Here is a 13200-nt window from a genome sequence, read left to right on the forward strand (position 1 = left end):
AAATACCTTATGCTATTAAATCAGAAAGCTTCAATCAAATAGTCAATAGAGTATACCTAGGGACAGACTAAATTGCAATACAAGGAATATAACTTGTAACAGTCTTTAATTCTGCAACTAAACACAAATAAGGCACCCGTTTCCAGTCTGATTGTGTCTATGATTATCTAATTTGCAAACAGCATAAAAATATCATAATGTACATTAAAAGGCCTCTGTAGCTTTTCACCTGTAGGAAAGTAAGTTATTTACAGGTAGCATTCTATGAATGACACTGTTTGATTTGCTGCATAATTTAATAAGGAAGTGGTAGCAAAGCAAAAGTATATACATTGTACTTTTTATTGTAGCTCAACTCAGTAATCTGTTAGCACTCAAGGGTCTACATTTGAGTGTTTATAAATATTTAAGCTATGAGAGGTAAATTTTGAAAGAAAAGCAGATGAAATAAACCCTGAAATGGGCTTCAGTGGCAGTGAACTTTATATGCTTGGTGAGGGATAATAAAAAAGCCTTCAAGCATAAGACTTAAAGGACATGGGCCGCATGCAAATCTACATGTAAAAAAAAACAACCAACACCCACACACTACCTCAGTGTGATTCATTTTACCTACTGTCAGACCTGTCAAGATGACAGAAGTAACAAACACTCTAAGTTTTTACATCTACCAATTAAATACCTATATTTCTAAAACCCTCTGCTAATCTCTTCGCTTATATGGTGGCAAATGGATATGCGCGCACAACGTCTGTGGGAAAGAACACACACATTCACATAGTGCATCTAAACCTACTACTTTGGAGATTGACTGTTCATGGCAAGAATTTAGAAATGTCCCTTGTCCGCACTTGGAATCTGTGCCAAACTTCTTATGCATTCCAAAACTTTTATCAACCTTCAAAAGCTTCTGTAGCCTGAAAACATTGTCCACTGCCATGTTAAATGACTATCCAATCCTGCTTTTCCCAGATACTAATCTTAGCATCCCTACCTATTCTTTCTGCAAAAGAAGAAAGTACACACAGCATGTCAAACTCAGGTTGATTCTAAGGTGTGACTTCTGTACGTGTTAGAGGTGGCTCTTGGGATTAGTTACACGCTAAATGCATGGCCCAAGATCTCCCTGCCTGCCTGAGGGATACAAGGAAAGCAGAAGACAGAGAAGTCGGAGTGACAAGACACGAGAAGTGAGACTGCGAGCTTTAAAAAAACAACCACTTCCATGTGTGCTGTGCCTCGTTGGAAACACACTTGAAACAACCTGCTTTGTGTTCTTTATTACTCTTCTCCAGGGCCCTGACCATTTCCCAGGGCAAGGTTTAAACCAAAGAGAAAAACACCCCACGGACCCTGGCCACTAAAGCAGCCAGGCCTGGCGAACAATGCCCCATAAATTCATTAAGCTGGCAAGAACCGTCGCTGCGGCGTGGAGCCGCCGAGGGAGAGAGAGAAACTCGCACCTGTCTTTCTTGACACAGCACACCTGTCTGGCACTGCCCATGCGCATTTGGAGGCGGATCTGGGTCCCTTGCCTGGGCTGGGGAACAGAAAGACGAGGGCGAGCGACTCCTCTGCGGAGCCCAGCGGGGCTGCCACGACCTCTCCGCAGGGCGAGCGCGGAGCAACCCGGGGCTCGACTGCTTCTCTGCAGCCGGGAAACGTGCAGGGACTCCCCTCTGCCCCACCTGCCGGGCAGCTCCCCTCCCGTAACTTCCCCCTCACTCCCCAAGCCAGCCCCTGACCCCCAGCCTGTGGGAGAGCCGCTCACCAAACGGCACCTGCCCCAGCCCGAGCGGGGCACGTTCCCCCCCCCCCCCCACCTTCACGGGCAAATTCAAAGCCCTCCCTGGCTCCCCTGCTCGCACAGCCCCAGAAGAAGGAGCATCTCCTCCAGCCCTGCCACCCCGTGTACCCAGCACCCCAAAGAGGGGTTCGGGCTGTCCCCTGGCTAAAGGGGGACCATTTCCCATTCAAAGCACCCTACCTCCATCCTGACGCCCTGCAGATCCGTAGGACCCCCACCCCGCCGCCCCCCGGCTCGCACGCGCTCGGCCCGGGTCCGGCACATTTTCCCCCGAGCTCGCTGCGTCCCAAGCCTGGCGCCGGCAAGGGACCCCCCGAGCCCGCCCCCGCCCGGCGCGGGTGAGAAAGGAGAAGTTAGCACCCGGCCAGAGTGGAAGAGCCCAAAGACAGGCGGCTGGAGCGAGCCAGACAAAGGGGACGCTCCCAGCAGCGGCCTCGGAGTTGATCTGGGGTGGGGGGGGGGTGACAAGGGGGGAGACGGGCACAACAAAAAGAAGTCAACCCCGCCTCGCGGGCGCCAGCCCCAGCCCCGGGCCGCCCCGCCGAGGCAACAAAGGGGGCAGGCGCGGGGACCCCCGCCAGGTCCCTCCCGCCCGCCACGGGACGGGCCAGGCGAGCGCCAGGTTCCCACGGCCGCTCGGCGGTGCCAGCCCCCCGCCGCCTGCCGCGCGGGGTACCGGAGCGCTCCGCTCACCCAGTCAGGGCGCCCCCCGCCCGGGGAAAGCTGCCCCCCGTCTGGCCGCGGCGCCGGGCGGCGGTTCGCCCCCCCTCCCGCGGGAAGCAGCCCGGGCCGGTGCCGAGGCGGGAGGCGGGGGAGAGGATACTTACTCGGGGCGGCAGCGATGGCAGGAGGCGCTCTGGGTGCCGGTGGGAAGCCAGAGGCAGAGCGAGCGCGCCGGAGAGCGGCGGCTGCTGAATATGGTAATTGGCCCAGGGCGGGTGAGAGAGGAGAGAGCGAGTGAGGAGGAGCGGGAGGGGGGCAGAGCCGCGGCGCGCCGCGCTGCTCTCCCGGCTGCGAGCGCCTCTGCTTTCTGCCGGCAGCGGAGCAGCCTGGCTCAGCGGCGGGCTCCGCACCACAACAAGATTTACTTTAAGACACAGCTGAAGGAAACAGGAAGACTACACGTCACAGTCTGGATGACGTGGGTCGGGCCGAGCGCCCAATCGGGAGGCTCCTTCGGATGGAAGGGGGGATAGCGACCCGAGAACTTGGGGAGGAAAAAAAAAAAAAAAAAGGGGGTGGGGGAGGAGAGGAGGAGAAACAGCCCCCCCCCGCCCCCCCCCCCAGCGCTGCAGGGAAGGAGGCTTTAGCGCCTCAGCGGGTGCGCCCGTGGGGGGAGCCCTCTGCAAGCGGCGGCAGCTAGGGGCGGCCCTGGAGCTGCTCCTGGATCTGGCCAGCCACTCCAGGTCCCGCAGAGCTCGGCTGGGGGGTGCTGCCGCGCCAACCACGCTGCGCCGCGGTTATGGGTCCGGGCATGGCAGGAGGGGCATTTGCGGGAGGGGGGGGCCTTGCGAGAGCAAGTCACTTCCAAGAGCTCGGAAGTGGAGAAAGTCCGCAGCGCAGCGAGGGGTGCTGGCCAAGGTACCCCCGGCATGCACCAGGATTGCAGCCTTTCTCTCCTTTCCGTACGTCTAGCAGCCCGGGGGGCGGGCTGCACAAGTTACCGAGCTGGAAACTGATCTGGCCGGGTCCCAGGGCTATGGTTGCTGCGGCCGTTTGGGAAGTTGGGGCTCACGAACTCTGGCCGCATCCAGTACTAGCTAAAGCAACAGTGGCGTTCAAGAAGGCCAAAGCGCACCAGACATAAGGCATCTTTCCTACACCCCGGGCACCACGACCCGGAGCTGTTAGTGTGTGGTTGTGCACAGGACTTCTGCCGCGCGGGCTGCACACTTTTAAACTGTTGTTTCGAAACTTCTTATAAACCCGTAAGCCCCAGGCGCAGAGAGGAGCCGGCTTGCCACGGGACGTGGGGCTGCGCCCTTAACCGAGCCCAACACTCAGCCTGTCACTCGTGAGACAGAAAACGAACGACCCCAAAAGCGCGTCAGGTTGCACCGCGGCCAAACACGCGGCTTTTAATAATCCCGCCGAATTGCGCCTCCCGTTTGTTTCCTGCGGGCTGCTCTGACTCGGAGGTGACAAAAGCGAGCCCCTTGAGCGGAGCCGCACTTAAATCTACACCTTGCTCACTGAACGCCGGCGCCCTGCACAGCGGCTGTACCGCAGCATCTCCCCAGCATCCCGGGCAGGGACTCGGCCCAGCGGGCGCGCGCCGGTGATAACGCGGCTCAGCGCGGAGTTAGGACGGTGGCGTCTCTTTTCCCCGGACGCGTGAAACTTCAATCAGAGTCCCCCTGTCTGTCTGTCTCTGTCTGTCTGTCTGTCTGTCTGTGTGACACGCGCGCGCGAGCGCGGCTGCAAGCGGGCGACGCTGAAGTTTGCTTTGACACCTGTAGGCATCTCCGCGGCAGGAGAATGGGGACTAACGGCCCTGTGGGCGGAGAAGTCCGAGCGGCCGCGTTAAGCCGCTTTCAGAAAGGTAAGAGCGGTGCTTAATATGGGTGACGATTAACTCCCAGTCTCTGGATGTAGGGGTTTGTTAGCGCGTTAACTTCCCTGCTGAGCCGCCCCGCGAAAACCGCTGCCCCTCTGGGGAGGCAGACCCGCAGCCCCCGGCCCTGGGGATGTGCTCAAAGCCAGGGCAGCTAACTTCGGAGGGCGCTGCAACTCCTGCGTTTCCTTCCCTCGTGGGGCCGCAGCATTTGCAGACCGCGTGCCCGGGTCCCCGCCCCGGGCGTGGCTGGACGGGAAGTGGGCGAGCTGCCCCGGGAGGATGGGCTGCAGAGCCGAAGGCGTGGTTCTCGCGGGCCGGGCCGGGTCTCTGCTCCAGCGCGTTGCTGGGGGCAAGTTCTGGCCACGGGGCAGCGGAGCGAGGGACTCGGAGCCCGCCCCCCCCCACCCCCAGCAGCTCCCGGGGCAAAACCTGCGCCTCCCCTTCAGCCTAGGGCAGCCCTCGCCCTCGGCGCTGCAGGGATCCCCCCCTCCCCCGGCCGGGATCTGGCTCATTAAAGCAAGCCGCTTTCCAGCCTTGGCACGTGGGTCTCTGCAGCGGCTCGCGGACCGGTCCCCGGGCGTGCAGCTAATGCGGGTGGCGGAGATCCACCCCCTCCCTGCTGCGGCTGCCTCTCCCCCACACCCCGGACAGCTCCCCCATTCCTCCCGCGCGAGGGGAGGCGGAGAGGCCGGCCATCCGCCTGGGCAACACGGCCGGCCAAGCCTCACCCCCGTTATTGCAGGGAGAACGCCCCTCTAGGACCCTTCCCGGGCAGCCAACTGTTCAAAAGTCGCTGCCGTGCCTGGCAAACCGGTGCCTTGCCTTTCTGCAGGCGGCTGGCGGCAGCTCTCTCCCCCCGCCGCCCGCGGAGGTTCAGGGAGCCGGGGCCTTCACCCTCGGCGCCTGGGGTAGCTGGTTCTTTGCATCCTAACTCGGAAACAAACCACAAGGTCCGAGTCAGCTCCCCGCGTCCAGCCGCGGAGCCGTCCCTCGCCCCGCGGGGTGTCCGCTCTGGGGGTTCCGGCCAGGCACGCCCGGGGACCGGCCCGACGTGAACTTGGTCACACGCGAAATGCCAGAAGACCCGCAGCCCTGGCAGCTGTAGGAGCTCCCTGGGGGAACCCCGCTGCTTATGCCCCTCTGAAGTGATGTTTGTTTAACTAACAGCTTAAATGCAAACCCAAAGGATGGCTTAATATCACCGGGGACAAACATTTCCCATGGCCGGCAGGGAGCAAAAAGAACACCTGAAGATGCCTCCAGCTAAATCTTCCTTCTTCTCCGTTCCCCTCCTCCACCAAAGTCACGCAAACGCACCGGAGAACAAGCCGCTGCGCCAAGGTGCAGCAAAGCGATGTTTTGCTTCTCATCAACACGCACTAGCACCCCCGCCCCCAGGGATCCCACAGCCAGCTTCGCCTTTGCCCCAGGCGCCAGACTCTCCAAGAGCCACCTCTCAACAGATGGTGGCAACCACTTGGTGAGATGCTGCTTAGAGAATCCATAATTCCACTCAACTCAGGCCTGCAGGACGGCAACCCATGCGGCCAAGGCCTAGCCTGGACAGGGCTGCCTGGGCCCTTGGCCGCCTAGTTGAAGAGTCCTTTCTGGACGTGTAGCAGAGAGGTAGCCGAGTTAGTCCCGATCTTCGAAAACAAGGCGAAGTCCTGTGGCGCCTGAGAGATCCGCCTGCAGGTCTTTGCCCACGAAAGCTTATGCTCCAAAATATCTGTTAGTCTCTCAGGAGCCACAGGACTTCTGGTTTTCATTTCTGGCCATGAGAGCTCTCCACGCCTTTATATTGTACTTAAAACGTGTCTTGGGGGTGACCGAAGAGCTCCAAATGGATGCGCTACCTGCCCTGAGCCTTTTCCTCCCTTTCCACGGGTGCAATGCAGCGTGAGATGCAACACAAGTAAGTCCTGGGGGGCCGACCTCTCCCGCACAGAAAGGAAGAGGCTGGAAGGGGAGTGCGTTTGTTTGCACATCTCAGGGCCGGACTGCAGCAAGACCCAAACCAGAAGGCGTTTGTTTGACACGCCGGAGACCGAGTAATCTTCTGTCTTGTGTTTTAGGCGTGGGCGTCAGATGCGCGGGGACGTCTCTTTCGCCCCTATTGTCCGACCCGCTCAGAGGTGTGGAGCAGCAGCGCCTGAGCCGAGCCACTCACGAGGAGGACGCGGCGCGACAAGCGGTTCCCGAGCGAGACCCGAAAGCCCCGGGCTCAGGCAGAGTGGCAGTGGGAGCGCTGGCGCCCCAGATGGGCGGGATGTCCGGGTTAGGAACACGGCCGGGAGGGATCGAGGCTGCCACACCGCCGCGTGACTTTCTTCAGTAGTTGGGCAGGGCGGGTGAATCCGCCGCTGCAGCAGGGTGGGGGCTACGCTCCGGGATCTCCTCGCCAGCACAGGGCAGCCGCCTGGGCACCGGCCTTGCCTCCAGCTCCTCTTTCTGAACCCTTCCTGCCGGCGATCCCTGCGGGGCCGGCGCCCTCAAGGGCGCCTGGGCCACCAACTCCAGCAGGTGGAGGCTGGATCCCTTCCCCATCACGTGCTGGCTCCCAGCTGGGTGTTCGGGCCGCGCTGGGGGAAACGCCTCTGGTCTCCCCAGGATAACGGGCAGGGCAGAAAAGGCGCTGCCCATCTCCGGGAGCTTCATGCTGTGGCACCTCGTAGACTAACGCTGATTGGTGCATAAGCTTTCCTGGGCACAGGCGCGGGTCGTTGCCCACCGCAGCTTCTGCTCCAAAATATCTGTTAGTCCATAAGGTGCTTTTGGGGATACAGACAAACGGCCCCGCGTCTGCTCCCGGCTCTAACTTCCTCTGCTTGAAGAATCCGGGGTGGCCTGACACCTGTTCCCCCAGTGGTCCTTTCCCCCGCCCACGTGGTTGGCCCGACGGGTTTGGCTGCCCCAGAGAGGGGCCCAGGAAAGAGGCAAAAGGCGGTGACACACAAGTCACGCGGCAAATGGTCGCTCTAGAGACCGGATCCAAGCTCCGATGGCGAGGGCTCATTCTGGCCGGCTTCAGACTGGCCTTGGTGACCCCACTTCTGCGCTGGGATGCGCCTGACCTGCCCAGCTTTGCTCGGATCCTCGCTCTTCCTCAGCCCCCGGCCACTGCGCGCTCCCTGGTCCTATTTTCAGTGTGACTTGGCCCGCGTAACGTACCATAAGCAAAGCACGGCTGCTTTATCCGCTTTCTCCCACACGCCCGGGACCCCGTGGGTAAAGGGCCTGATTAAGAAGGGAAGGAATTAGAGGGTTTTGTGCTTGCTGGAGAAGGACAAATCATGAGCGAGCTAAAGCCCCCATTTACCGTATTTTCAGCTCGATCGTTAAAAAGGGGATTTCGGTGCTGGTGGGTGTATCTAGCCTATTGCCTTCCCCTGCCAGACAGTCAGACATGGCTTTACTGAAATGCCTTTTTTTAAAGTCAGGGGTCTTTCTGGTTGATGGACTCCCTAGTTATCTACCTACCTGAGGGGCTGCACTCAAAGGCTACAGTTACACTACAGCCATCTGTCCACAGAAGTTACTGTCCAAAGAGCTGGTCCAAGAAAACTTCTGTCGACAGATGGAGTCTCCACATAAACGCGCATCGATTTTGTGAGCCGCTCTATCGACAAAAGAACCCCCAGAGCCTCTACGCACCTTTTTTGTTTTCAGTTTCTGTCGACACAACGCATTTTGTATGTGCAGGCTTAACCAGTTTTGTCTAAGGAATGCGCTAGTGTAAGCATAGCCAAAGGGTAGCGCTTCTGGCAAGCCCTGGCTTTGACCCCGGGAGTGTGAGGCACAAGTGATCCCTACAGACCATTGCAGAAATACTGCACCGCCGCCTCATTGATCTCTCAGACAGCTCGTGCCGCAAAGAGCGGCTGGCCTGGCCCCATGTGCCTGGCGATCCTCTGTTACAGAGCTGTGTGATTTCAACACAAGGAAGGGTCCTAACCGGGCTGGTTCTTGGTAATGAAAGATAAGGGGCTAGCAGCAGCCAGGTGCATTTACTTCGTGGGAAAGTCTCAGAGGGGAGCCCTGCTAGTGTGTATCCCCAAAACCACCCAGAAGTCCTATGCCACCTTATGGACTAACAGATATTTTGGAGCAGAAGTTTTCGTCGGCAAAGACCCGCTTCTGACCCAGCGGGTCTGTGCCCAGAAAAGCTTATGCGCCAATCAATCTGTGAGTCTACAAGGTGCCGCAGAACTTCTGGTGGCTTGCGTGGGACCAGGCTTCCCCTCCTTCCCAAGGGGATGGCTTTAGAAGTGCTCTCCTAGGCGCCTCTGGCTGCCCTTTCCGGGGGATGCCGCAACTCAGCAAGAACACACACCAGAACAATAACTTAGTTTCGACTTAAATGCCCCCCCCCCCACCTTTTTCTTTACGATCTCTCCTTGTGGGTTCCTCGCCCGCACCCCCGCGCCCCGCGCTCCTGCTTTGTCCCTGCCAACACACCACCGATGCCCGATTGCCAGCCCGACCCCCGGGCGCAGTCAAAGCCGGGTCCTGCGCCCGGGCTGCCCGGCGGCTCGCCCTGGGAGAGGAGCTCAAGCCAAGACGGGGGTCAGGGTTTGCCAGCCAGGAGACGGCAGGCGAGGAAAAAGCCACCCCCCCAATCCGCTTGGCGCACACTTGTGTAGAGGGACAACCGGCACCCCGCAACTGCCTGCATCCAGCTGGGACGGGGATGGCTGGGGCAGCGATCCTGGGGCTGGCGTAACGCCCAGAGCAGCCGCTCCACCTCTTGGCTGCAGGACTGGGACAGCAGCTTCTGCCGAGGTGAAAAATAAACACCCCTTCTCCTGACAGCCTTGGAGGGAGGGAGCCACCCCTCTCGGCACCCTGCAGGAGCGGCGAGCAGGTGGGAAAGAATCACCCGTTGGACTGTCACCCAGGCGCCTGCTGTGAATCACACCTAACACTCAGAAACAACCCGAAGTCCCGTGGCACCTTATAGACTAACATATTTTGGAGCAAAAGCTGTCGTGGGCGGGTCTTTGTCCACAAAAGCTTCTGTTCCCCAATATCTGTTAGTCTATAAGGTGCCACGGGACTTCTCGTTTTCGAAGATACAGACTAACACGGCTCCCCCTCTGATACCTAATACTCAGGTTATCCGGGCTGGGAGCCCCTCCGGAGGCCAGGAAGAAACGCCGTGCTACGGGCCAGGCCCGGCCCGGGCGTGGGAGCCCCACGGGAGCTCCTAGCGCTGCCGGCTTGCGCGCGGGTGGCAGGTTTTCCCTGCCCGGCAGGTCGGAGTGCGCGGGGGCTTGGCCTAAGGGCGCCGAGGGGTGCCTGGCAGCGCAGGGAGACGGGCTGCGTCGGCAAGGGCAGGATGACGCTCTTGAAGTCTTTGTTCAAGACGCTGGCGGATGCCCGGGGTGGCGGGCGAGATTTTGCAGCTGGGCCTGGGGGGGCCCTGGCTGCAGCCCCTGCGCCTTGCAGCCGGAGCAGGGCTGCAGTGAAATGCGCCCTGGCAGCTCCCCAGGCCTCCCTAGCTCTTGCAAACGGTGCGCGGGGACAGGCGGCTGCAGCTAACTCCTGTGCCCGGGCTGGGCAGCAAACAGGAGGCGCTGATGTCTCCGAGAGACTGGAGCCCTCTCCCCCTCCCGGGCTGTGAGCCCCAAGAGGCAGCGCAGAGAGAGGCGGGAGGCCCTGGGCAAGCAGCCGCGGTCTGGCCACCTGCAGGACGGCGCGTGGAATGAGTGAGTGCCCCGGGGGCCAGGAGCGCTGCCCTTACCTCCCAGCCCCAGCTGCAGCGGCTGCGTCTCCTTGGCGAGGCGGGGGACGCGCTGCCCCTGCTCCATCCAGCCCTAGCCGCTGCTAGCGCGTGTCCTCTGGGCGCGCTGCGCAGGGGTCAGTTACTGGTGGAGCCCTGGAGAAATCCCTTTCCTCCCCTTGGGCGGAGAGGGGTTAACTTCTTGCTTGTTGCCCGCGGGAGACAGAGGTTGGAAAACTCCATAGAGTTTGCACCCCGAGGTGGGGATATGCGCACCCCGAGGTGGGGATATGCACACCTGGGCGGGGGCGGGTTACTCAGAGAAGACCGAGTCACACAGGTCAGAACCAGGGCTCACTTTTCCCTAAAGTTTCAGGTTTTTAAGGTGGAAGTTTCAGGTCAGCTGCAAAATTGGGATCCTCCGGATTTAAACAACTCTCCGCCCCCCGCCAACCCAGTTCTGCTCCATCTCTGCAAGATATTAATTGCACGGTGATAGTTGCGCACTGGGACGTTTCTTCCTGCGAAAGGGGAGGGGGGAAGGAGAAATGGCAGAAGAAAATGTGAGAAAAATATTCAGGACCCTCGCTGGCTCTTCCACGACTTTGCACGAAAACCATAAAATAGACAGCGATTAAGGCAGGCTGGTTACAAGGCCCTTTCTTTTACCGTTTTCCTTGCGCAATTTAAAACCAGATGACACAAGGGCTGAGAGCGTGAGGCCGTTTTTACCTTCCCCCTGAACAGGGGAGCAAACACCCTCCTCTCTGCTGAAAAAACAAGAACAGCAAAGGTTAGAAATGTGTATTCCGTTCTAGTCTCTGGTCTTTTTGGGCCGGATCCTGCTCTTCCTTACACTGCTGCAAATCAGGAGTGACTCCACAGAACTCCATGGAACTACATCCGTTTGTGTGCGAGAGAACTGGGTCCTTAATATCTGCAACCATTGAATGCAAAGTCTCTGTCTACACCCCCTGCCCTGACTCTCCTCTCAACAAACCCTTAAGAGGTGCATGACTTATCCCCGCAGAGTCAATATGATCTAGGTGGTTGGGTAAAAGACAGTTCAACTCATGGATCTTGTATTGATGGAAATAGAATTGTTAGGGGAAAAAAAACCCCACTCCGCTCCGGAGAAGAGAAAGTGAACTAAACTAATCCTATTAAACGCGGTAGCATGTTTCTGTGGAGCACGGGGAGAGATTAAGCACAGGAAAAGGGATAAGTGCTGCTTCAGTTTCACTAAACTAATGTGACAACTTGTCATTGGAAATCTTTACAGCTTGTTAGCAGATGACTAGCTGATTCAGATATGTTTTCTACCATTTCCTTTGTGTATGGGGGGGCTGTTTTTTTTTCTTTCCTGTTCCTTTCTTATACATACAGATCTATTTTGTTTTTTAATCCTTCCTGTCTCCTTCAAGTGAAAACATTTAACTTACTTTAATCAATATTTTGTTTAGCGGATGCCCCTTGACCTTTTGTTTGTGCAAATTAACCTTCATGGGCACCTCATTCATTCATTAACTTCATCTGGACTCCACATCTCCTATACATGGTATTTGGGGTATGGCACCTTTTGTATAAGAGCTCCCAGATATTATAATGAGTAATAAAAATGATGCTACTGTGTGCTTAAAAACCTTGGCCCAGGCTTTCTTTTTCTTTCTTTCTTTCTTTTGAAAGAAAGCATTATTTTTAGCATTATTTTTATTACTCATTATACTATTAAAAAAAAGAAAGTCTGGGCCAAGACTTTTAAATCACACAGTAGCATTATTTTTATTACTCATTATAATATTAAAAAGAAAGAAAGAAAGACAGGAAGAAAGAAAGAAAGAAAAAATTAGTCATTGCCCGTTTACAGATCATGGCTGTGTGTATGTAAGGGCTGAACAAAGCAGCTGAACTGGGAGAAATTTTAGAGTCAGGAATTTCTTTTTCCAAAGCAGGTGTCCAGTTGGTTTGGAAACTGTTTTGCTTTTTCTTCCTTCTCTTTTTTTTTCATCACCCCTACTTGTCTCCTTCTCCCACCCCGCTCCACTTCCCTCCCTTCTCCCCCACCAGTAGAGGCCTGATGGTTGAGCAAATGGAAAAAAACATTTTACAACATTAAAGGAAGACTGTTTAGAAAAGGAAGGCCCTGCTGAGGTGTAGAGGAAGCCTGTTTATTAACACTGGACACCTCTTATCTCAGGCAGCTCCAGATGGATCTCCCCTTGGTAATTCCCACTCTGTGCCAAGTGGGGTTAAGCAGGGTAACCACCTTGACGTGGGTTAGTGATCACTAGGGGACCATCGGCTTCTTCAGAGAGAACTTTCAGTTTGTTTTCATTTGCTTTTCTTTTGTATTTTTTTCTTAACAGGCTCCCCAGGCTTGTCTCTGGTAGGGATCTGTGCAGGGTGATACAGCTGTTACTTCAGGGTGTCTGCTTCAGTGTAAATATGCTGGTATGAAGTGGGGCTTCTCCAAGTTTGAAGCAGCACCAGAGAAAACGCTGCTTTACACCCATGGAGTATATCCATCCTAGGTATTCGCAGAAGTTTAGCTACATTGCTGCAAAGACCATCAAACAAACAAGCTCTCAGTAAGTATGGGGAGGAAAGCTAAGGGAAGAAAGCTAGAGCTCGAAATAAAAAGACACGTGGGCAAATTTACCTTTCTCATTGTAAATTGTTCACTTTTGGGACAGCGCCATGTTTTGATTGAGAGAAAAAGCAATTCAGATCTGTCAATAATTAACTGTCATGCAATTAATGCTTCCTTAACAAAGGTAACACCTCAGGTTCAGACTTTTCATGGAGAAAAAATTGAATGAGTGGCTATGGCCATTAAATTTACCTACCCTCTAAATGTGTGTTAACATCCTGCTCATTTTAAACCTTGTATGCCTGCATATTAAAATTAGATACATTAACCCATGATCCATACTTCTGGGAGAGTGTTCTTTAAAATTAACCATTTGCATTTTTCCTGTTTCTGAAGTGCGGCATTATTATAATGCATGTACACATGAACCATGAGGACGAGACTTTCTCCTGCACTGAGATCTGCTAAATGAGACAACTATGGCCCACAACTACTAGTTATGGATTCATAATTCAGAAGTTGTG

General features: G+C 56.2%; 1 protein-coding gene and 1 long non-coding RNA gene across 4 annotated transcripts in view; one reads left to right on the top strand and one right to left on the bottom strand.

Annotated features, from left to right (window-relative positions):
* PROX1 (prospero homeobox 1) overlaps positions 1–2861 on the bottom strand; it is a 55532-nt gene extending 52671 nt beyond the window's left edge. For 2 of the 3 annotated variants that reach the window (XM_074989986.1, XM_074989984.1), the window contains exon 1: positions 2635–2861. The gene's annotated coding sequence lies outside the window, so the exon portion shown is untranslated. Of the gene's footprint in view, positions 1–1463; positions 1549–2634 lie in introns of those variants that run through there. The other variant, XM_074989985.1, reaches the window with a different exon arrangement.
* LOC142011099 (uncharacterized) lies at positions 2617–12963 on the top strand. The gene is made up of 3 exons (XR_012644968.1): positions 2617–2727; positions 4267–4349; positions 12453–12963. It is a non-coding gene; the product is annotated as an uncharacterized LOC142011099 (long non-coding RNA).
* Positions 12964–13200: the final 237 nt, after the last annotated feature.

Source organism: Carettochelys insculpta, chromosome 3 (assembly GCF_033958435.1).
Source record: "Carettochelys insculpta isolate YL-2023 chromosome 3, ASM3395843v1, whole genome shotgun sequence".
Lineage (NCBI taxonomy): Eukaryota > Metazoa > Chordata > Testudines > Carettochelyidae > Carettochelys > Carettochelys insculpta.